Consider the following 26,264-nt stretch of genomic DNA (forward strand, 5'->3'; position numbering starts at 1 on the left):
ACCAAAAATTTGAACACATGAAACTGTATTAGTTTTCAAGTCTTAGAACAGATTCGCATGTAACATATAGGTTCTCATAGTGCAAAAAACTTTGTTTCGAGATAAAGTCTTTTCTGTTTATTTTTCGCGGTATTTTTCCTTCTTTTGAGAGGTGGTATACTTCTGCGGTTCATCAAAATACTCTTTAAGAGGTTTTCAGCTTCCAGATAATTAATTTAGAAGAAGCTGATTCGAAGACACGAAAAATCCACTTGAAATGACATAGTGAATTTTGATCTAATTAACGCCTATAACCTAAAATTGACCCAAGTGTCTCGTAAAATTTAGTTGAAACATGTTAGCGTCTGTACATTACCACACAAAATTGTCAGAGAACTTATAGCTTAGTACTGATCGTATTTTACATGTAATTTTAATCTCTGTGGTTAATCTTATGATGCATTTGTGTAAGACCTTTACCTAAAGACCAAAGCAAGCCTGGAACTAGTGGGTCGCGAGAAGTTACTCATCGTGCTACTGGAGCCGGGGGCTAAGTGTGGACGCCTTGAGCCTTGACTTAAACCAATGTAGTTTATTTGTTTTGGGTGGTCTGTATTGCTATCCGTCATTCCCTTGCCTTCTTCTTCTGTATTTTCATTGTAGAATTCGACAATCAATGAAAAGTGAAAGGTGGAATATTCTACTCGCTCTTAATTACACAAATAAGGGAAAAATAATAAACAGGGACGGAACACGTCCTGTATTCATCGTTCCATTTTTTCCATATCATCTCCTTCGATTGCTGATAGTGCGGATGTTTTTTGTGGTCATATTATGTAACCAAACACAAAAAACTAATGGATAATTACAAAGTGTTCAGATAAACCAGAAACGTTGGAAACGCCTTTATGGAGCATTAAAACATGTCTCCTGTTTAGTTGCCGAGAAGCTAAAGCGACAGTCAGAAAAATTTGTTTTTCGTTGTCTTTCGTACTATGTTCAGGTTATAAGATAGATTCCAGACCCTTTGGAAAATACTCATAGAGCTATGATCAAAATCGCAGGTTATTACTATCAGCGTTCTAAATTTGAGCTCTGGTTTGCATTAATAAAACATGAGACATTTTGCTATTCCTTGTGTAGCACTTAAGTACATTTCAGTGTATGTAGACTATGCAGCATTCACGAGCTGAGAAAAGATCTCTAGTACGGTAGAAAAGACTTCAAACCCTACGTAAACCACCTCACCTCTCTTTTATGGCTCTTCATGAGAACGAAATCTTGTATGAGTACATGCATACACTCACTTTTCCTAGACTCAAATTTATTCTCCCAGATATGAACAAATATGTATGCTGCTTCATCTGTCCTGAAAAATGTGAATTATATCTTCTGAGCGCCAATGCAAATTATTGCTATATAATTTATCTATATTTTCCGTGCTTATTAAGGTTTTCAGTGTTCTCTGTAAAATATTATATTTCTGACAAATGCCGGGATAGTTCCTACTATAAGGCCACGGCCGACTACCAATCTCATCCTTGTTATACTAGACCTGTATGTATGTAAATGTCTGCATACGTTAATTACATTATTTTTGTTGTTCTTAAGTTGTAATACCAAGACAAGTCCAATAGCCTTGTAAATGAGATCTACAGAGAAACAAAACTACTACTCCTACTATTAGTACGACTACAAAAAACAATGGACAGCTTCATAATCGTATTCGTAATCGACAGTGTTGAGACTACTACAGTAAAATTTTCTTAAATCGTTTCGAAGGACAGAATATTCCGTAGATTATATTCATCAGGTAATCACTCTATCGATGTGTTGAAGAGAGCGTTGCATGGTTTCATTTATTAACTCCTGCCAGCTACTGTAACGACTTCGTAGCTTCGCACTACGCAATTAACAATCAATCACGCTTAGTAACGACGTGCAGACAACCGTTTGTCAGTCACAAACGGCACTTGAAGAAATTTATGGCTGCCATAACGATTTATTTCTCACGTGGCCTTTTATACACTGAAGAAGCTGTCGCGTCAACTTAACACTGGTTAGGTAATAGGAAGAGTAGATTGGCCAGCAACTGCGACGAAGCCTCGACGGGCGTCTCAGACGTAAACATTGCCTAGCGGCAGGCTTTCCTTTTATTAAAAAACATCATGCATAATTTATAAGAGTTAATTAGATGAAGCATTGAATATGTAGATTTAAGTACCCGAGAGTCAAATCATTGAAAGTTACATTTAACATTTTCCGTGACGCACTAACTAGGAAAAATGTCATTTTTTACCAAATCATTTCATTCTGGGATATGACGTATTATATTGAAATAGGTACAAGGTACCAGGTAGAATGGTCTAACGTACTTCGAAGTATGCATGCGAATAAATTAGTTACGGCCTTGGACTCAACGTTTTATGACAAAAGTGAAATCATTTCATTATCCAAATTTATTTACACATACCGCTTTTGTCACTGCTAGAGACTGCATTCCATAGCGTTATGGTTATATAATAGTTTCGGTCTATGTGTTTATCAAGTCCTAAATATATGAGGACAGTGACATGTTAAATTCTGACTTCAATTGAATTTTCAATCTTTCCTGGTGTTTCCTTCCGGTATTTCTTTTCTTTTTTTCGAAATTGTAATTTAAATCATATGATTTTTTGTCAAGACACTCTCGAATATTTTCATCACGTTTTCTTTACGTTCACCTATAACCGCACCATCAGCATAAAATAGCTCACAGATCGTCCGCGTCTATTCTTTCTCTCTGTTTACAGCTAAAGTAACTACACGTATATCTTTAATAAATGTTCGTGGAAAGACCATTCCTCAGGTTTAACTTTTATTTTACTTTCTGATATCAGCGATCTATTACTATGCTGACCTAATGCCCATCACAACGTCGATGAAAATTTTATGTAAGTTCTGCACTCAGGATCTAGTTCACTGTCTGTCCAACATTTCCCAAAACAGTTCATTCTTTTAAAATTATGCCTGCAGCTGCTTCCCACCTTTGTTTAGACTGTCCTCGAGTAACCTGTATACTTAGCTGAAATATCTTTATCTGTTCCAATATTGGCGCTTACTTTTTCTTGAATGGTGGTATCACTTCCTCTGTTTTCGGCCCGAATATTTATGAATAGAATAATGTGAATTAACGCCATTGTAATGTCATTCCGCCTATTTAAACAACTCTCAGTTAAATTTTCCTTTTCACCCTGTAGCTGTACTGTTAATTATTGTCATCATTCCCCTACCATTCCGCTACCGCACGACCACGAGCTGCCGACTTTTCCGCTTCCCATGCTTGTTTCTCGTTGAATCACATAATGTTTTACCTGAAGATTAGGAACGCAGATGGGTAACACATTTTGAAAGACGGAAAAACATGTACTTCGAAAAGTGCCCTGCTGGAAAGTAAAGCGGGAAAACATAAAAAAAAAGACCAAAGAAAATGTTGTGATGACGTGCAATGTAAAAGAACGCCAGCAAACAGTGTGAGGCCAAACTAATTAATTCTGAGGTGCAGTTTTACGATAGTCTGTTGAGTACTAAATGTATCAAAGCAGTAAAATTGAGTAATTGTTTAGTATTATATGATGATTAGACGACTATGATTGTTCTTTCAGGGAGGAATTACGCTACAATTTACTGCCAAAGCAATACATTACCAACACAGTTACATAGCATTCTGGCTCTGTGACGCAACAGAAACGTTCCCGACTGTAAATCATAAGGCTGGTGTTCGATTCCTGATTGATTCTCGGATTACTCTCTCGATTAAATTTGTGTTAAGAATGATCTTTGCTTTGCAGAGAAATTCCATTCCTGGGTTAAGTTTTAGATATATCGCTGGATTCATTTACTGGTACACAGGTGGCAGGAAGGCAAGATCCAACCATCCTTTGCTTAGCAATCAAGAGCGAAACTTCGAAATCTTGCTTATTTACAGTTAGAGTGTTGCAAATTTTTTAACTTTTCTTATTTCTTACAGTAATTTTTGATAAGTACTTTCTTAACGACATTGACAACACACACGAGCAAGAAAAGGAAACAGAAAGCATGCTTCCAACTTAAAGGAGGGAGGAACACTGACTAGAGATTAACGTCGAGATCATTAGCGACTATACGCTTCTTTTTCTCTTTTGGGCGTCTTGGTGCTCATTAAAATCAATAAATTTTTAGCGGACACCCTAACCTGGGCTGCGACTCTGCCAATCTGGATCTAGTAAAACTGGAGTGAAATAGGAAATAGCCTACTGTCACAAAATGATGGAGCAAGCCGTTAAATGTTTTGCTAACTCACCCTTCTCTGTCCGCAGCTCGTGGTCAGGGATTTTCTCTGCCTCGTGATGACTGGATGTTGTGTGATGTCCTTAGGTTTGTTAAGTTTAAGTAGTTCTAGGGGACTTATAACCATAGATGCTAAGTCCCATAGTGCTCAGAGACATTTTTTTCACCCTTCTCTGGTAAATGTTACACAGGTTATTTTAATTGCCTACAGTAACTTCCAGTCTCATTTCTCATCACACACACAGAGAGCGAGAGTGATTTGTGTCATCTTCATATGTATTTTCATCCTCTTTTGAAGTAAAATGAAACTGATGTGCACAAATGAAATAAATAAACTCTAGACGGGAAAAAAGAATTTCATTTTTATAACACTCTCTTAAATCACAGTTCTTGTAAATGCTCTAATCGGGGTACTGATACGTTTCAAAACGAAGTAGCTTTGGGTCACGTGGTACCACGCAACCTGATGAGTCCATACATACTATAAAAATATATGTATGTATGTACTTGTGTGTGTATGTGTGTGTGTGTCTTTTTTCCACAACTCCTCATAAACCACAGGACCGATTTCAACCAAATTTGGTATACGTATCCCTTACTGTCAGGCAACAATCACTGTGGAGATAAGAACCACCCACCTGTCATAGTGCAGGCAATATGACGTCATAAACAATGAGATGTGTGAAGAACTGCCGCGTCATGCATGACGTTTAAATTTATTACTTCTGTGCTACTAACTCTATCCGCAATAAATTTCTCAGACAGGATCCACATATGCTGCTAAATGCAACGACAAAATTATATCATGGTGCCACGCGTAGTTCAAGCGATATGATGTCACGAACACTGAGGTGCATGAAAAAATACCGCATCATGCACGAAGTTTTACTACAGTTAGTCTTTACTGTTAAGACACTGCTAAGGAAGTCTCTGACACCTGTCGACGCTTCTGACAGCTTTAAACTGCTAAGCGCAAACGGCTATAGGCGAAAATAACAGCCGTCTATAGAGCTGTAAGGAGGCGTTGCGACAGAGACGAAATCGTGTTGTAAACACGCGAAGCAGCTGCGGCCAGTGTAGACCGTCCAGGATTATGTTTCTTAATTTGTGTACCGTACTTACACATTTGTACAGTGTGCATGTTTCTTAGTACGAGTGTTTCATTTTCAAATTTGTTCTAACGAATACAGAGAAATGAAATTTATCCGATACTTCACTGCAAACACATGAAACGTCCTCTTTGGAAAATTATGCATTACTGTGCTGGTAAACTTCTTACGTTATTTGCTTTTCAAATAGCTGACCAAAACTGAAAGTACTCAGACATTTCTCTCTTTACTTATTCTGATCATCACTAAACTGACACACAATATTTTTAGCGCAACGCAGTCTGACTTTCAATAATCCCCACAAAAGAATGGCCTGACTAACAATAACCCAATAACCTATACCTTTCATGTATCACTTACCTCACAAAAATCTTCGTTACTCGAACTACTGCAATACTGCCAGCTAAATAAAAGATTCTAACTACTGAAGGCACTAACTACTGATAGGAATAGTTATCAAATGAAAGATTTTGATAGAGAACAAACAATTATTTACCTTAATAGCGTTTAGAATATATATATATATATATATATATATATATATATATATATATATATATATGTATATATATATTGGATGTGAATAGCGCTTAGCGTTGCGCAGTTGGAGGCGAGCCGCCAGCAGTGGTGGAAGTGGAGAGAGAGATGCCAGAGTTTTGAGCGGACGATCTAGACGTGTGTCCGTCAGGAAAAGGAAATTTGTTTAATTGGATGTCACAAAATTATTTATATATATCTCGGGTGATCAAAAAGTCAGTATAAATTTTAAAACTGAATAAATCACGGAATAATGTAGATATGGCTCTGAGCACTATGGGACTCAACATCTTAGGTCATCAGTCCCCTAGAACTTAGAACTACTTAAACCTAACTAACCTAAGGACATCACACACACCCATGCCCGAGGCAGGATTCGAACCTGCGACCGTAGCAGTCCCGCGGTTCCGGACTGCAGCGCCAGAACCGCTAGACCACCGCGGCCGGCGAATAATGTAGATAGAGAGGTACAAATTGACACATATACTTGGAATGACACGGGGTTTTATTAGAACCAAAAAAAATACAAACGTTCAAAAAATGTCCGATAGATGGCGCTTCATCTGATCACAATAGCAATAATTAGCGTAACAAAGTAAGACAAAGCAAAAATGATGTTCCTTGCAGGAAATGCTCAATATGTCCACCGTCATTCCACAACAATAGCTTTAGTCGAGGAATAATGTTGTGAACAGCTCTGTAAAGCAGTCCGGAGTTATGGTGAGGCATTGGCGTCGGATGTTATCTTTCAGCGTCCCTAGAGATGTCGGTCGATCACGATACACTTCCGACTTCAGGTAACCCCAAAGCCAATAATCGCACGGACTGAGGTCTGGGGACCTGGGAGGCCAGGCATGACGAAATTGGCGGCTGAGCAAACGATCATCACCAAACGACGCACGCAAGAGATCTTTCACGCGTTTAGCAATATGTTTTTTTTTTTTTTTTTTTTTTGCGTTCTAATAAAACCCCATGTCATTCCAAGCATGTGTGTCAATTTTTACTTCTCTATCTACATTATTCCGTGGTTTGTTAAGTTTTCAAAACTCTGGCATCTCTCTCTCCACTTCCACCACTGCTGGCGGCTCACCTCCAACTGCACAACGCTAAGCGGTGTTCACATCCAATTGCCCAACACTACACAAGCGAATATTCCAACACTGAGTCCAACCATCCACAGACTGCCCACAGTGCAGTCAGAGATTTTCATACAAAGCCCTACGTGGCGTTACCAACATAAAAACCTAAATAGCCTACTTACACACAGTTCACTTTTTGTTTCCATTGACAATAGAGAATTCACATAATAAATTACCGGTCAATGCCAGGTTTGGAAGCTAGTAAATAAATAAAAATACGTTAAGGTGACAAAAGTCATGACATACCTGCTAATATTGTATCGCACCTCCTTTCGCCCGGTGTAGTGCAGCAGTTCGACGCGGCATGGACTCAAGTCTCCTGCAGAAATACTGGGCCATGCTGCAACTATAGCCATCCATAATTAAAAAAGTGTTGCCGCTGCAGGAATTTGTGCACCTCTCGATTATGTCCCATATACACTACTGGAAATTGAAATAAGAACACCGTGAATTCATTGTCCCAGGAAGGGGAAACTTTATTGACACATTCCTGGGGTCAGATACATCACATGATCACACTGACAGAACCACAGGCACATAGACACAGCCAATAGAGCATGCACAATGTCGGCACTAGTACAGTGTATATCCACCTTTCGCAGCAATGCAGGCTGCTATTCTCCCATGGAGACGATCGTAGAGATGCTGGATGTAATCCTGTGGAACGGCTTGCCATGCCATTTCCACCTGGCGCCTCAGTTGGACCAGCGTTCGTGCTGGACGTGCAGACCGCGTGAGACGACGCTTCATCCAGTCCCAAACATGCTCAATGGGGGACAGATCCGGAGATCTTGCTGGCCAGGGTAGTTGACTTACACCTTCTAGAGCACGTTGGGTGGCACGGGATACATGCGGATGTGCATTGTCTTGTTGGAACAGCAAGTTCCCTTGCTGGTCTAGGAATGGTAGAACGATGGGTTCGATGACGGTTTGGATGTACCGTGCACTATTCAGTGTCCCCTCGACGATCACCAGTGGTGTACGGCCAGTGTAGGAGATCGCTCCCCACACCATGAGGCCGGGTGTTGGCCCTGTGTGCCTCGGTCGTATGCAGTCCTGATTGTGGCGCTCACCTGCACGGCACCAAACACGCATACGACCATCATTGGCACCAAGGCAGAAGCGACTCTCATCGCTGAAGACGACACGTCTCCATTCGTCCCTCCATTCACGCCTGTCGCGACACCACTGGAGGCGGGCTGCACGATGTTGGGGCGTGAGCGGAAGACGGCCTAACGGTGTACGGGACCGTAGCCCAGCTTCATGGAGACGGTTGCGAATGGTCCTCGCCGATACCCCAGGAGCAACAGTGTCCCTAATTTGCTGGGAAGTGGCGGTGCGGTCCCCTACGGCACTGCGTAGGATCCTATGGTCTTGGCGTGCATCCGAGCATCGCTGCGGTCCGGTCCCAGGTCGACGGGCACGTGCACTTTTCGCCGACCACTGGCGACAACATCGATGTACTGTGGAGATCTCACGCCCCACGTGTTGAGCAATACGGCGGTACATCCACCCGGCCTCCCATATGCCCACTATACGCCCTCGCTCAAAGTCCGTCAACTGCACATATGGTTCAAGTCCACGCTGTCGCGGCATGCTACCGGTGTTAAAGACTGCGATGGAGCTCTGTATGCCACGGCAAACTGGCTGACACTGACGGCGGCGGTGCACAAATGCTGCGCAGCTAGCGCCATTCGACGGCCAACACCGCGGTTCCTGGTGTGTCCGCTGTGCCGTGCGTGTTATCATTGCTTGTACAGCCCTCTCGCAATGTCCGGAGCAAGTATGGTGGGTCTGACACACTGGTGTCAATGTGTTCTTTTTTCCATTTCCAGGAGTGTATATTCGATGGGATTCGTGTTGGGCGATCAGGGTGGCCAAATCATTCGCTCGAATTGTCCACATTATTCCTCAAATCAGTTGCTAACGACTGTTGCCCGGTGACATGGTGCATTGTCATCTATAAATATTCCATCGTTGTTTGGGCACATGAAGTCCTTGAATGGTCTCCAGGTATCCGAACATAACCATTTGTACTTAATGATCGGTTCAGCTGGACCCAGTCTGTTCCATGTATACACGGTCATGGTATTAGGGAGCCAACGTCAGCTTTCACAGTGCCTTGTTGGCAACTTGGGTAAATGGTTCAAATGGCTCTAAGCACTATGGGACTTAACTTCTGAGTTCATCAGTCCCCTAGAACTTAGAACTACTTAAACCTAACTAACCTAACGGACATCACACACATGCATGCCCAAGGCAGGATTCGAATCTGCGACCGTAGCGCTCGCGCGGTTCCAGACTACAGCCCCTAGAACCACTCGGCCACTCCGGAAGGCCAACTTGGGTACATGGCTTCGTGGGGTCTGCGCCTACTCGAACCTTACCATCAGGTCTTACCAAAAGAAATCGGGACTCATCTAATCAGGCCACAGTTTTTCAGTCCTATTATGTCCATTTGATATGGTCACGAGCCCAGAAAAGGCGCTTCAGGCGATGTCGTGCTTTTAACAAAGGCATCGCGTCGGTCGTCTTCTGCCGTAGCCTATTTACGCCAAATTTTGCCGCGCTGTCCTAACGAATTCGTTCGTCATACACGTCCCACATTAACTTCTTGCGCTTATTTCACACAGTGTTGCTTGTCTGTTAGCATTGAGAACTTACGCAGATGCCACGGTCGTTGAGTGAAGGCTGTCTGCCACTGCGTTGTCCGTGGTGAGAGGTAATGCCTTAAATTTGGTACTGACGGCACACCATTGACACTGTGGATCTTGGAATAATGAATTCCCTAACGATTTCGGAAACGGAATGTCCCATTCGTCCGGCTCCAAGTACCATCCCGTGTTCAAAGTCTGTTAATTCCGGTCGTGCCGCCTCAACTACGTAGGAAAGCTTTTTAACGTGAATCACCTGCGTACAAATGACAGGTCCGCAAATGCACTGCCCTTTTACACCACGTGTAGGAGACACTATCGTCCTCTATATGTGTCCATATCGCTGTTCTATGACTTTTGTCACATCAGTGTAGGGTCCGTGGAGAGGAGAGATGCTTGGGTTGTTGGGTTGTTTGGGGAAGGAGACCAGATAGCTAGGTCAGCGGTCTCATCGGATTAGGGAAGGATGGGCGAAGGAAGGCGGCCGTGCCCATTCAAAGGAACCATCCCAGCATTTGCCTGGAGCGATTTCGGGAAATCACAGAAAACCTAAATGAGGATGGCCGGACGCAGGATTGAACCGTCGTCCTCCCAAATGCGAGTCCAGTGTCTAACCACTGCGCCACCTCGCTCGGTAGGAGTGATGCGTAATTTTATTTAGGGAGTTCTGTCCTGCATGTTCCCGAAGAGCAACCTATGCCACTGCTCATCTTCTCTGACACGGTTTTCCAACAGCAGAAATATGTCTAGGACTAAGAAAAGGTCTGCTCGTTTTTTTTATACCTACCCCAGGAGACCATATTTGCATCATAATTAAACAGTGATGCGTCATTTCTTCATCTGAATCTCTCTTCCAGTTTTCTCACGAGATCGCGTGCTCGCTGTCGATTTAGCATCGGCGCAGACCGCACGTCGCGTTTTTCGTTTCCAGCGACGCAGGCGGCGGAAGCCGCTCTGGCACAGCGGCTGCTGGCTGACCGAGCGGGCTGACCGCGGCCAGCCACGCAGTCACGTCCACTCGTTGTGATTGACGAATCCGAGCGCCCGAATTACCGCAACTAATGCGGGCCCTAACTCACGCCCCGCCCCGGCCGGCCCGGCGAGCCGGCGAGTGCTTTCGCGCGTAACAGCGCCGGCCGCCGCCCGGCGTATCAATCACATTATGGAGGCATTAATACCGGTGTAGCCGCCGAATGACACTGATGCTCCCGTCGTTAGGCCCGGCTAGCCCCCACCTACGCGGCCGGCGTCGCTATTTAGCCCGTTGCACGACTTTCTTCTCGGTATCTGCGGCGTGACTTTTTCCACCGGAAATCGCTTGAAACGAATTTAAGATTACAGCTTCCTGTGCGACTCGCACCGTGTTTGTAAAAGGGTATAACATCTGAGTTTCATGCTTCAGCGCAGAGAAGTCTTGAAGAGAGCAGGCTGCGTAGTAATGGCATGTATCTTTTTTGCTCGTATTTTCGCTGTCGGCAAACCCTGGCGTTGTTGGGTGTGTCTGCAAGACTTACGTGTTTGACGAGACTGCTGAATTGCGGGGGAGGTGACTTGGGTAGCCCTAGGTCTATTTTCATTTAATGTGTGACATATATACCACGATATAAAAAAGCTCAAAGAAACGCAATTACTAAAGCTGGTAAACTAAATATGGGACCAATCTTTTTCGCAGAGCCATTAATTAACTTGAATAAAAGCGATTGTGGAATATCAAAATTGCCCGAATGAAGCTGTCATATTACTACACATTACTGCAGTTATATTGTGCCTTCGATTTAAGAAAAATGTCGCTCAAGTGTCTACGAAACAGCTCAATGTTCTGTTGTGATTGCTTATAGAAGCTACCTATTACTCTTTCTAAGGAGCGCCTGCTCACTTTTCTCAACTTCTATTCTATTGCTTGATTTCTAAGTAGTCAGTAATGGTAGGTCTCTCAGACAGCACTTCTTTCTTCAAGAAGCCACGTAAGAAGTCGTCAAGAGTAGTGACGTCACCAGAGTAAGGAGAGAAAGGATATTCCGAATGAAGGAAGGAAGGAAGATTAGAGTTAACGTCCAGTCGACATCGGGATCGTCAGAGAGCACTGTTTCAAGGATGGGGAAAGAAATCGGCAGTTTCCTTTCAGAAGAATCAGCCCAGCATTTGCACGGAGGGATTTAGGAAAATCACGGAAAACCTAACTCTGGATGGTCGGATATGGATTTGAACTGTCGTCCTCCCGAAGGCAAGTTCAGTGTGTTGACCACTGCACTCGGTTAAAACTGTGTGCCGTCCAGGGACTCGAACGTGGGACATTTAGCCTTTAGCAGTTAAGTGGTGTAATCCTGCCAACAGAGCTACCCTGTATCCCTAAATGGGTAGTTATGCATCCCGAGAAGAGTACGCGCAATGTGTCAATACTGTATACTTTATAAGATTCGTAGTTCACTCTTCTGACGTTAGACCTTTGGGTGATAAATTATTATTACAACCATGCATTGCAGGTAATGAATTCACCATTGTGCGTTTCTGGAACTAACGTCTACTAATACTTAAAACTCGAACTTTCATCCATTTCTTTGTAAATACCCAAAGAATGAATAGGCCACATTGTTGATGAAAACAGAACTACAAACCTCGAATTCATTCTCAATATTTTGAGGTAATTGTCTTGAATAACCTCTGGGCTCTTTCGCTTCACCTTTCGATAATTACACTCTAGACAACTAGGCAAATGAAGGTTGTCGTGGTATGTCAGCGCATTACATTGTCGGGTTTCTTTCAGCGTCGAGTCGCAGTGTGTTTGCGACGTTTCAGGAAGCGTATACTCTCTTTCCATCTTACCATATTTCGGTACTTATTAAGGACTGTATGTTGCCCGCTCACTTGCAGTTTCAGTTTTTGCTCAGAATATTTTTGCTCTTTTTCAATCGCGAGTTTGTCTTTGCAATACTTCGCATGTTTTTGCTAGAGTCAGCTTCCATTAGTCCAAATAAGCTCTTTGAACCACCTCCTTGCGTCTCCACTGTTGCATTTTTGGAGGTCGGTTTGTGCCATCAGCCAATGGTAATCGCGCCCAGTTTTTGTAACCAAGAGATACTATAGTTCGAATGTGCATTCTCTGTTCTTTGCTGATTGTCATCAAGTTCTGTAGTGTTTGAATTGAGCGCAGTCTGACTTTATCTGGTATCGGTGTGAGGTAGTTTGGGGTTTCTGTAATGATGAATAAAATGGGTAAGATCTTTTCAAGTATTCGCCTTCATAACTATTAAGGGAATGTATAGGTTGTTTCAAAAGTATATTTAAATATCTGTACAGTTAACTTACGACCAGTCGTTGTGCCTACTTGCGATAATATTCTTCCGCATGGCGAAATGGAAGATAGTAAGTTGCTCAGCTTTTTATTAAATGAAATCTGATTGTAGAATCAAATACTATCTTTGTAAACAAAGTTATCACCCACTCGTGCATAAAAATATTGACCTGTTAGAAGTTTTGGATTAAGAACATATGATTCTGTTTACTCTCTGTGAGAATATTATTTATATTTGCTACTTTGAGAACCCGTGCGAGCTTTATAAATCAGGTGAAAACCTTTGAGAATAATACACGTACTTATCTGCAATACTTTTGTCTGAATTATTTCGTCCAAATCAAGTCATTTTATTCATTATCTTTACTTAACGCAGCTACATACGGCCATAAATTATACTTCATGCACATTTGTTGACGCTGGATTCATTACATCAGTACTCTGAGATGGCATGAACAGGTAACTAAACTAAATCACTTACATTCTACAATTCGACCCATTAGCAGTACAAATCTGTTTCTTTGCATGGAATCAGGTTTCATATGGGAAAGGTAAGCTGTCGCTGCTATTCTGGAAGACTGATGATTTCTGAATGCAAATGTGTAATGATCTGTCGTATAAGTGAAATATATTACGCAATAAATGGTATTACTCTCTAATTGCACTATTAGAAGAAGATAACGTTTTTTTTAAGTTGCGCTCTGATCTTAGTGGCTCAAATAAGTATTGGTTTAATTATGATTTCAACTCCTAGTCCAGCGAGAACAGATAAGAAGAAACATTCTCGTTTGCGCTGATTGGTCTATAAGACGAAAATAAACACAGGCAATTTTTGTCCAGCTTATTGGTGGAAAATTACATATTACTTAATGTCTGAACAGTTAACTTTGTAAAATTCATTTCCGTTGCGCCTACATTAAGTAACCGTATGTGTCTGTAACTATTCCATTAAATATTTGTGGTCATATATCGTTTCCAGAGTGTTTTGTCCGGGATACAGGTCAATATATTACAGCATAGCTTAATAGTTAAGGGCTTTAACTAACGTCTCATGGTAGCACTTCTGTTTTGTACCACACACACCCTACAGGATTCAATTAATCTATTATTTGATGACATGGATTACGTTTTCCCAAAAATATTTTGCATTCGGTAGAGACATATTACTTAAGTATAAGGAATTTTGCTCGTTAGTATTGAAATCTCGCACATTTATACAGATAGCCATACATATAGTTGCTTGCATTGCATATTTATGTAACTTTTACTTTGTGTTGCATTTGTGTTCATGGACGAGGCTCAGAACGAGCAAATATTGGAGAGAGAGGAAAGATAGAAAGGTTCGTTAATGTTCAGTTTATTTGTTTGTTAGTAGAGTGCCATATGCCCTCTCGAAACGTTAATTGTTCTGCTTTCAGCACAATCAAGGTAACTCTGTTCTTCTGATATTTCAACAGTCCCAGTGACGCCAGCAGAGATTCACGATGACAGACGTGTTTTGAGCTCACTGCTTTCCTGTTACGTAAGTTTTACAACACGAAGTAATTGTGAAACAGTAACGACTTTCTGTGTTCTTCTCCTCGAGGCAGTTACAGGCAGCAGTAGCTATCCACTTCAGGCACACAGAAGCTGTTCAGCTCTCGTTTACCACCAGACTGTGTATTATCAATGAGCATCAGCAGATACCAGCATTCTTGAGACTGCAGTCAACTCGACAGTCTCTTGGCCACGTTATTTCTCAACTGGACGATCTGTTACGAGAAGATGAGTCACATTTGGGGCGAATCACATCTCTGACTGGCCATTTAGCTTCTAATTTTCGTAATGCCGTAGAGAGCTCATACAGAGAATGGAGCCAGAAAAAGCCAATATTTAAAGAATCTTCCTCATACACATCTGACTTGTATTAGGGCAGCGCTGAAAGTGTAGATCATGTAGGCTGATGTGCCTTTCGTGAACTCTAATCCCAGTGCTCCTAAACGCGAATCCATTGTCTTAGCCAGTACCCGGTCACAATCGGTGGGGTGTGTATACAATTTTTTCTGTTTTGGTTACATACATTTTTTGAAATCTTTCTCAATTCAATTAATTTGGTATTATCCGACCATGATGTTATTGTCCTTGGCCTCGCGTGACTGTTATCGGAAACGCAGGATGACGTAAAACAAAAACCATATCCTGTTTTTCGATTGTCTTATAAGCAGTGGACGTCCAGTCAGCTTCACGAGCAAGTTGTCTAGTGTTTAGAACAGCAGAGCACAGACTGATGGGATTCAAGCGCACTTGTAAACACACGAACCGACCGAAGCTCCCTCATTTTCTGGCCCAATAATATTGTGGTCCACTAATACGCTTATAAAATACGAAGCTACTGTAAAAATTGTATATTTAATAGCTCATAAGAACATTTTGAAAACCAAAACGCCAAAATCCACTGATCTGCCTATGGGCTCTTGACGAAGCCAGTTATACACAGTAGTGATTGACCGTGACTTATCAAGTATCTCGAACATAAAAGAGGGTGACATAAAATTTACTTCCCATAAAATTAACCATTCAGTGGTGCTCTTAAAAATAAAAGACCGTGAACAAAGGACGTTCAGAATCTTGGCTTCTCTTGCGAGATCTAAAGACTTACCAAAGTGTAACTCTCGTCATGTTTTGCGGGGCTTACGCGCCTGCATTTACTGACGGCGAAGAGTCTGCATGACAGCTCAGACTGACAGCCATAATAGCTTGGGTGGCCATGGCGTTCCGCTATTCGGCGTCTCGGCTGAGATGAACTTTTAAACACGTCTTCAAATGTGGCACATCTCTTTATGCTTTATTGATTCTCTGGAGGAAGCGCCCTGTTACGTACGGTGCTTGTGACTCATCTTTAAATATTAGTATGCCACAGTTTAACTGACGTTGTTTTATATTCATTGTCCGTTGTCATCATCAGTGTCCTAACAGATCGTTAACCTATTTCTGTTTGTAATTGTTCCTAAACATTTAAAATTCGTTTTTCATGAACTTTCTTATCATTTCCTCCAGGTACTCAGAAAATACACAAATTATAATCTCAGTAAGAACAATAATTTAGTCAAACATCTTGCAGTGTTACCAGCTTAAAGTTTCTGAATATTAGTGGTCTCAGTGCTATGGTTGAATTACTATTTGTATTTATATTGCAAAACTATTGACAGGAGAAGGATGAAACGATTTAGTTATAAAGGTACCTAGTACAAAATCTAATGCAACAAATTTGTTATTCATTACGTAATTTGAAATTTACGATTTCAAAAACACATTTTCAAATTTATGATGTTCAATTTTATTTTGTGTGATACGTTTTGACGGCACATTGATGGTAGCCAGGAGCAACAAAAAGTTAATATAAAATTTCATTAAACTCAGATGAGGTTTTGACTAAAGGAGGCCTTATGTAAGCACATGTATAAAATTTTGGAAAAAAAATGCAAAGAAAATGTACAAAATTCCGACTAATTTTCAAACAAACACTGTTTCAGAAAAAGATACAAATTCCTTTGCTTTAGGTTTGTCTTTCTTGCTACTATTTTCGCTGTACTTTCATTTCCTTCTAAGGATCTCCATAGAGCGATATTCACAGTTTTTTATTCAATAACATAAATGTATGGTAGAATTGTAGTGTACCAAAACCCCGTATCGACAGGGAAAATATTTTTGTTTTAGGGCTCCTTTCACATATAACTGAACTCAGTGCTCTGTTTGTGTTCTGAACTGAATTCACACTGTCAGTTCATAGAAATATTCGGAGAATGGAAGATATCGCGTTCATTCTACGTCTACATCTATACTCCGCAGCCCCCGGTACGGTGTATGGCGGCAGGCACTTTGTTCATCACTGTCACGTACCCGCTGTTCTGTTCCGATCGCGAATGCTACGCGGAAAGAACGGTTCTTAGTAAGCCTCCGTGTGTACTAGAATCTCTGATTTTACCTTCACGGTGTTATCGCTGGATATATCGAGGAGGCAGCAAAACATCTGTTGACTTTTTCAAAGGAACGTTCGCCTCAAGAATTTTAACAGCATACCACACCGTGATACAGAACGTCTCTCTCGCAGTGTCTGTCACTGTTGGATGATCAGCTCCGTGACTCTTTCACACTTACTAAACGACCCTGTGACAAGACGTGCTGCTCTTTCTTTTATCTTCTCTATTTCCTCTATCAATCTCGTTCGGGGCCCTGACTGACGGGCAAGATTCAAGTGTCGGTCGAAAGAGGATTTTGTAAGCCAGCTCCCTCGTGCGTGATCTACCTGAGGAATCTTCTAACGGATTCTTGTCAGACGCCTGCCTTTCCTGAGACTAGTTTTACGCTGTTGTTCCACTTTAGATCTTTCAGTTCGCATACTGTCAGATATTTAATGGATGTGACTGCTTCCAATAATGGTAATGAAATCGCGTAGCAAATATTATAGTGGTGCAGTGGATGGCCTCTTCAGGGTTGGTTACAATGTGATTCCTAGGAGAGCTTGTCGTGGACTGTGGTTCTCTGCCGAAAAGGACGCGGTGTGCAACAGAATGAGGTCCTGTTGAAGTTAAAAAAACTTCTTTACTGCTGTTTGTTTACAATCATGGGACTTGGAAACCGCAAGTAATGATGACTGGCGAAGCGAACACTCCATCAAAGCGTCTCCCAGTACGTCAGTATGTGGCTGCTGGCTCAGCGCCACACAGCTGCTGCCGCTCCTGATGCATTCAGAGAATCCCATGGGCAGCCTACGGGCAGTAGCTGTCTGTGGGTCTGTCTGTGTCACAGTCCACTGTCCAAGGTCGAGAAGTCCTCCGTTGACAACTCGAGTCGTACTTCCAAGACGGCGGCAAAGTGCTGAGTCGCCCAAGCATACAGGTGCTGAGGCGACAGACAGCAGATGTGGCTGTGTCATTGTCAGGGCGCTAACTGTCGCAGACTGGACCTGACACAACTGCCCCTGCTGTTCAACGACGACGAGTTGGTTCGGACGGACTTAAATGCTGCTGTTGTCTGTCGACTTCACGGTAATAGCTGCGTTTGTGTGTCATTCCAAGCGTTGTGGAACAGAGGCCAAGATCTAGACTGCTGTCGTAATCGACAGCAGGTCGGCCTGTAGAAACATACTGAAGACTGGCCCGTGCATTAGCATGCGCCGCGCGGTATTAGCCGAGCGGTCTAGGGCGTTGCAATCATGGACTGTGCGGCTGGTCCCAGCGGAGGTTCGAGTCGTCCCTCGGGCATGGGTGTGTGTGTTTGTCCTTAGGATAATTTAGGTTAAGTAGTGTGTAAGCTTAGGGGCTGATGACCTTAGCAGTTAAGTCCCATAAGATTTCACACCCCCCATTAGCATGCGGATGTCTGACGTCACGGAGGCGGTCGCTTCTGCTGATCTTTTTCAAGCAACCCCAGCTGGCTGTGGCTGTTGTCTGATTACAGGTTCTGCTACAGCGCAATTCCCTTACGATAAAGTAAAGGGTCTTTCCGTCAATTTATGCGCTTTAAGTTACATTTGTTTATGTTGGGAGTTGACTGCCAATCCTTGCGTCAAACATCGATACTCTGCAGTTTTTCCCGAATTTCACTGGAATCTTCTGTAGTTACGACGTCTCTGTACAAAAAGTCAGAGGGAGTTTCCAGGGTTATTAACTATGTTACGTATACACATTGTCAACAGCAATAGAAGCATAAAACCCCATGTGGCACCTTTGCAGCTCCTTGTATGTCTGAATATACATCACCGTTAAGAATGGCCTGCTTTGTTCTCTATTGAAGGCATGAATTCAATAAACGAGTTCGTGATCATGTTATCGCCATTAATTTGTAGAGGACCACCTTGATCACATGAGTTGTAAAATTCACAATTGACAGTTTCGGCCATTGCCATTTTCATATCAGTTACAAATAGAAAAACAGTGGTGTAACAACCTAAGTTCAATTAGCACAAACCATTTCTGTAATAGGCTTAGTGATACGCAAGGATAGTAAAAAATACTAACATGATCAACAGCCGTGCATACCAGCCATATATATATATATGAGAAAAATATTCTTATGTAAGTGTCAATATCAATATCTGCATGTCTAGGTTCGTAATAAGTGCTGGTTATGGCGTGGGTGCGTCCTGTATTTATAAAAATAACTGTGGCCAGTAGTGGGCTCTGATGGTAGGGTATATGAGTAACTAGTATGGTAAATTCAGTAGTTAAGCCGCAATGTGTGTAGTTATTAATTATAATTATTTCATGTGACAGTTAATGTTTTATTGTCAGACGCTATGTTTGCCATATGAAATAATTGTAATTATTGATCACACACATTTTAATATTCAATTTACAATAGTATCTACTCATGTACCCTAGCATTAGTGCCTTCTACTGGCCCCAGTTATTTGTATAAAACAGGACGCACCTAGGCCATTACCAGCATTAATTATGCACCTAGATATATAGATACTGATATTGACGCTAACATCAGAATATTTTATGATATGTATGGGTGGTATGCATTGCTGTTAATCATGATGGTATGTTTTATTTTTCTTAAGTCTCACTAGGCATATTATAGAAATTGCTTCAGCTAATTGAACTTAGATTCTTTCACCGCTCCTTTCTGTTTGCATCAGATCTGAAGATGGCAATGGCTGAAACCGGTAATTGTGAATTGTACGATTTATGTGATCCAGACTAACGATTACAGATAGCTGCTATGTTCTGTTTCCTACGAACTCTCTAATCAAATTCTCAAAGTTGATCTGACATTTCGTACACGCACGTTTTTTGTATCAGCTGACGGAAAGGAAATACGTGGAAACCCCTTCCGGAAGCCAAGCAACACGATATCAGCTTGAGTGCACGTATCTACTGCTTTGTGGTTCTCGTAGACGAACAGAGCGAGCTTGGTTGCACACGGCTGTTGTTTACGAAATTCATGTTGATTCCCACAGAGGACGTTTTCGGTCTGCAATAAGGACGTAAATAATTTAATTTAATTTTTGGTAATGTCTTATGGGGCCAAACTACTTAGGTCATCGGTCCCTAAGCTTACACACTACTTAATCTAGCTTAAACTAATTCAGGCTATGGACAACACACATACACATGCCCGAGAGAGGACTCGAACCTCCGACGGGGGGAGCCGCACGTACCGTGACAAGGCGCCTGAGACCGTACGGCTATCCCGCGCGGCTAAGGTCGTAACATACGAGAATAAAAAGTTGATAAACACAATAGATTAACATAGGCCTCTAGTTGTATGTTTCTAATCGATAAACTTTCCTGGAAAACGGTGTGACCTACATATCTTTCCAATAACTACTAACACTTTTCTGCTCCAGCGATCTGTAGTAGACCTAGACCTGTGGTAAAAGAGCAACGATTTCTTCCCTTTACTCTGTGTCAATAATATAGAAATCCTGTACCGTCCGTTTGTGGTCTAGTATTTGACGACTTTAGATCTTTATCTTCCCCACGGACACTTATTTCGATATTTGACATTTTGACGTTCGTACAACAGTATGATCTTCCTCAGCGAGAAACATTGGAAAAAGATATTTAGTATTTTGGAGATTATGGTCACAAAATGCCTGGACGTCACTTTGCTTCGTTTACTCACATAACCTAGACCAAAGCGTCTTAGGGTTTTCTGTCAGACCAGGATACAGAAGTTGAGTTCGTTGAACGCCTCATGCAAGGCTCTCCTGACCCTAATTTTGGTTTAGTTCAGATTTTTTGTTTATATATGAGAGTTTAAAAGAGGAGTGAAGCGTTCTTGGCTTTCGGAGCAGTTTTCTAACATGACTGTTGAGCCACGGTGGTTCTTTCCTATCCCTCATAGCTTTGTCCGTTTACACTGAACATTTTCAGTCTCAGAGATGGATGTTTTATGTTGACTTCTCAGATGATCTAAAAAGTCGTCTGCTTACTTGGGACTACAGCCGCTGCGAATTTCTTGAGAGAGGTCGATGTCCTTCGTAGACAGCTTTTATTATTGTAATAAGCAATTTATCTCATACCTCTGCAGCTAACTAATTTCACTACCTCGGCAATTTTCCAAGCTACCTCTATTGGTTGTTTCACAGTGAAAAACAGTAATCATATATTCCCCATATTTTTATGGAGGGAGATCTAGCTAATGGTGTCGTTAGTAAAGGGTTCTTATGATCATGGTGCTAAAAGGCTCAGCTACCACAGACATAAATTACGTATTCAAAATAAGAAATTGCAATCTTTGTGCAGGTACTTGTCACTGTACCAGCGTGTACCACGTTAAAATACGTTCTTTTTCGCATTTGAAATACGATATATGATACACGTGACGTGGTCAATACGGTTTTTCTAGGATATCGTACTTTAATCGGTAAAAACGGAACCCTTACAGGAACACTTTGTTCAAAAAAATGGTTCAAATGGCTCTGAGCACTATGGGACTTAACATCGGAGGTCATCAGTCCCCTAGAACGTAGAACTACTTAAACCGAAATAACCTAAGGACACCACGCACATCCATGCCCGAGGCAGGATTCGAACCTGTGACCTTAGCGGTCGCTCGGTTCCAGAATGAAGCGCCTAGATCCGCTCGGCCACACCGGCCGGCGAACACTTTGTCGTCTGTCTGTCTGTCTGTTTGTCCGACTGTCAAAAACCCTTTTTCTCAGGCACAGACATATGTATGAAGCTGAAATTTACATCACGTACTAAGGTCTACGGCCCTCTGGCGATGTAGTTCACCTAAGCTTCTAAGTTACTGTAACCAAATGATACGACCATGTATCTCATATATTTTTACACTCGCAAAATCACTCATTAAACCCTACAGGATACTTACGTAGACGCATAATCATGAAATCTGGCAAGATTTTACGCTACAACCAAAGAAAAAAATCGGAAAATACTGAATCTGTAATCATATCACAGAAAAACAAGTTGTCATTTGTTATTTGACTGTCTGCCCATCTGTTAAAGCTCCCCTTTTCTCCTGAACGAAGAGACGTATCTTGTTGAACTTTGTCACCTATAAAATCTACAGTCCGTAGGCTGTGAACGAAATGTAAGCCCGTAAGTCAGTGCAGTCAAAAGATAAGGCCGGTCATGTCACATATTTTGACTCTCGCAAACTCACTCACTAAAGCCTAAAGGGTACTTCCTGTTGATGCACAATCACTAAATTTGGCAAGAAGCAAGGATTCATTGTGCAAGTAACAGGGAAAAATCAGAAAATAGTTGATTTTGTAATTATCTCACACGAAGCATTTCATTTGTTTTAAGACTTCTAACTTCGAACTGAAACATTATAGAAAGTCTTGGAATCCCTTGTACCGATATCTTGCCAGTATCGGTGCTGGTAACAGGCAAAAATCGTCGAGATTCCCGATTTCCAGAATGAATAAACTGTCTGCATAAATAACTAGCTTAACTCCCGCTGCTTCGCTCTTGTAGACTTATGGTCTTTCTGACAAATTTTCGTCATCTACTTCACTACCAAAGGGGAGGAATCCCCAAAAACAGTGAAACACACAATTTTTTTATTCCCAACCGAGAGGCCAAATACAATTTTTTATAAATTAAGCTTTGAAAATGTTGTCATAACTCTTTTAGGGGTTGAATTTCCAAAACACTGAAACATGCTTTTTTTATTTCTAATCGACAAATCAAATTCAAATTTTCATTGAGGTGCTTCAGTAGTTTCTAAGTAATGATTTAGTTTAAAAAAAACTTTCACCATCTATTTTACTCCGAATGTCGCAGTGGTTAGACACGGGACTCGCATTCGGGAGGACGACGGTTCAATCCCGCGTCCGGCTATCCTGATTTAGGTTTTCCGTGATTTCCCTCAATCACTCCAGGCAAATGCCGGGATGGTTCCTCTGAAAGGGCACGGCCCACTTCCTTCCCCATCCTTCTCTAATCCGATGCGACCGATGACCTTGCTGTCTGGTCTCCTTCCCCAAACAAGCCAAGCCAACTCCGAATGTAGTTGACTTTACAAAAATGCTGAAACACGTGTTTTTTTAATTTCTGCTTTACGTAGTTGTGGCTTTGAAACTGCCTTACTGATGACACATTTTCAAAAAGCTTTTAATCCCCTGTTTGCCACCCTTAGCAGTGAAATTTCGAACAGTCTATTCTTAAACTATGCCTAAAGTCTAAGATCCACACCCTCTGCATATTTCAAGCTGCTGTCCTTAGCGGTTTGGGCTGCGTGATGATGAGTCAGTAAGTCAATCCTGCTCTATTTCACATCCTTAGGGACTGAATTTCCAGAAACAGTGAAACATGTAGTTTTTACTTCCAACAAAGAAGCCAAATGAGATTTTCGTACGTTTAGCTTTAAAGAAACTTTCGCAATGAAATATGTTCGTAAAACCTTTCATAAGCTATTTCACCTCCATAGAGGTTAAGTTTCCAAAAATGCTGAAATACATATGTATTTGTGACCAAGAAACCAAATACCAATTTTCTTAGGTCTAGCTTCAAAATTTCCTTAATACCGATATTTTTCAAAAATCCTTTCATCCCCTTACTGGTGCAATTTCGAAAAGTTCCTTCTTAAACGTTGCCTGCAGTATAAGATCAACATACGATCTAAATTTCAGGTTTCTGTCCTATGTGGTTCTGGTTGGGTGATGATAGCCTTTTATGTATATAGATTAAGGATGTACGGAAACCCTCAGTGCCCGACTCCTAATCGCACCTGGCCAATTTTCTTTTCTTTTAATGGCATGGACAATATCTACGTAAATGTGAACTTCTTGTGAATGAAACTATCAATGCTAGTCATACTACTACGATTAATACAAATACTAATACTACTATCATACCGGTCGTACTGAGGGACAGGGACACATGGCTGTAAAGCTCTTCGGATGCGGTGTCGTCCAATACGCACTGCTGCCGGAGAACGTGTATTGGGTCTGCAGTAAAAGACCGCTGTGGCGATCGGACGCCGCAAGTGCGCGATCTACGTCCGGGTGTCGCTGCGACAGCGCTGGGCCGACCTCGGACCCGGGGCGCTGAGTTAAGGACCGACCCGAGGCCGCCCGCGCACAGTAAAACCCGCCAGCGCGCGCTCCCATTGTCGGCGCCCCGATTTATGGGGCGGACTCGCCGGCCGGCCGGCCGCGAGCTCTCAATGGTGGGCGCACTGCCCGCTCAATGGGGACCTGTCCGTCATAGCTCGGCCGCGCCAAACACCGACACAACAAATTCACGCCCGCTCTCAGCCAGTTCCGGAGGAAAATTTTCATTCATCGCGTTCTGTTCCTCACAAGCTGGAAATCCTCAGAGCAGGAATGCACGAGGACAATGTAACGTACGACGTAACAAAAAGGCACTTGCGGAACGCATTCCTCACACGGCAACCGAAGGCATCGACTTCAGGGGACACAGCGACCAACATCACGAATCTACACATAAACCGCCACGGATGCCGTAAGATTAGGTTGGTACTTACGGTTGTAACATCTTGTTTTGCATGTTGCTAAGGGTATATTTATCGATTGTTATTTTTATTTATAGCTCCCTTTTGCCGTTTAATCGTATGATGATAGTGAGTGGAGTTGTGGACTCTAGACAATGGAATGCCAAGTGGAGAAATCGGAACATTTCCGACATATTCTTCTGTCTGAGTACAGTAGTGTTGTATGCGCCAGAGGCAGCCAGAATCATTTGCGCCGTGTAAGGCGATAATGCTACTAGACACATCAAGGAAATAAAATAATATTCTCGTCCAAATGAGGATCTCTTTTATATTAGTGACGTTCAGGAAGACCTTCGTGTTTTGATTAAGATAAATCCACAATGATACGCGTAGGCGCACTCGCGAACTGGCAAATGTGATGAACTGTGAACATTCCACCAACGTGCGTCATTGACATGCAATGCGGAACGTCATAAAATCGGGAGTAGCTGCTGCACGCTCCAAGCCACAATCACAATTATCAGCGTGTGGCCATATGCGTAGCTCTGCTTTCTCTTCATCAGTTGGCTTGTGGTCAAAACCGACCATTCCCATGCTGTATCGTTACTGGTGAGAAGAAATGGTAAATAAATAAATGTCGTGTGGCTAGGGCCTCCCGTTGGGTAGACCGTTCGCCAGGTGAAAGTCTTTAGATTTGACGCCAGTTCGGCGAATTGCACGTCGATGAGGATGAAATGAAGAAGAAATGGTGCTGTTACGCTAATATAAGGAAAAGAAAGGAGTGCTTGAGCCCAAACAAAGCAACAGCTTCCCGTACAAAGCCCTTTGCGCATCCATGAAAAATAATGCTAAGCATCTGGTGGAAAGCGATGGTGTGGTGTACGAGGAATAGCTTCCCAGAGGTATAACCACCAGTGCAGACGCAATCCACGAACAGCGACCAGGGAGACTGCCTGAAGTGATGATATTCCACAATAACGTCCGCATTCTGCTAGACTGACATAAAAACACTAGGGCTTAAACAGAAGTTTGAGTGGGAAGTTATTCACACCCACCCTCAGATTTTCAATTTTTCCTATCTGTATCGAACAACCTTCAAGGAACTTACTTTCCGGATGAAAAAGCGCTCCGTACATGGCTCAATGAGTTCTTCGTCTAAAAATGACGTCATTTCTACAGTTGCGAAAACGAAAAGTTTCCTCTGTTATGGCAGACTTTTGTAATCTGTGAAGGAGGATATCTCATTGATGACGCAAGTCTCTATTACGTGTATCTGTTTGTTCTTTAAACTTATAGAAAAACGCTACTAACTTAGGCAGCAACGTAATATTTGCTTTGACACTTTCGCTGAGCAGATACCCACTACAATGGTAGCAACTCTGGTCGCTACATGTTAATTTCAAAGCATCACTCGGCACCATCATCAGAACAGATTGCTCTCTCCAGCTTTATGTTGACGATAGTGCCGAGCGGTGCTTTAGATCTCCAATTTCTTACCATCAGGTTAATGAATATTTCAGGATACTCGCACGTGACGAGTGAGACAGTGAGCGATCTCTGGCGGTTTATCCGTATATCCTCGTCAATAACAAGCTGATGCATAAAATTAAATTTCGTTTTTGCATCTATCTTTGATCAGCATTCAACAAATGCGGAGCCCACCTCTGACAAAGATTTCTTCTCTTTAATTTTTCGCTTAAAATATGCCCTTCTCCTTCTTATAAAATTCTGTATGTTTCTAATCGTAGTTCTTATAATATGAGGTTTCACAATATATTTATCTCTGATTGTAGTTGTGGAACTTCTTTGACGTGGGCCAAATTCAAGA

The sequence above is a fragment of the Schistocerca cancellata genome, chromosome 5 (assembly GCF_023864275.1).
Source record: "Schistocerca cancellata isolate TAMUIC-IGC-003103 chromosome 5, iqSchCanc2.1, whole genome shotgun sequence".
In the NCBI taxonomy this organism is placed as follows: Eukaryota; Metazoa; Arthropoda; class Insecta; order Orthoptera; family Acrididae; genus Schistocerca; species Schistocerca cancellata.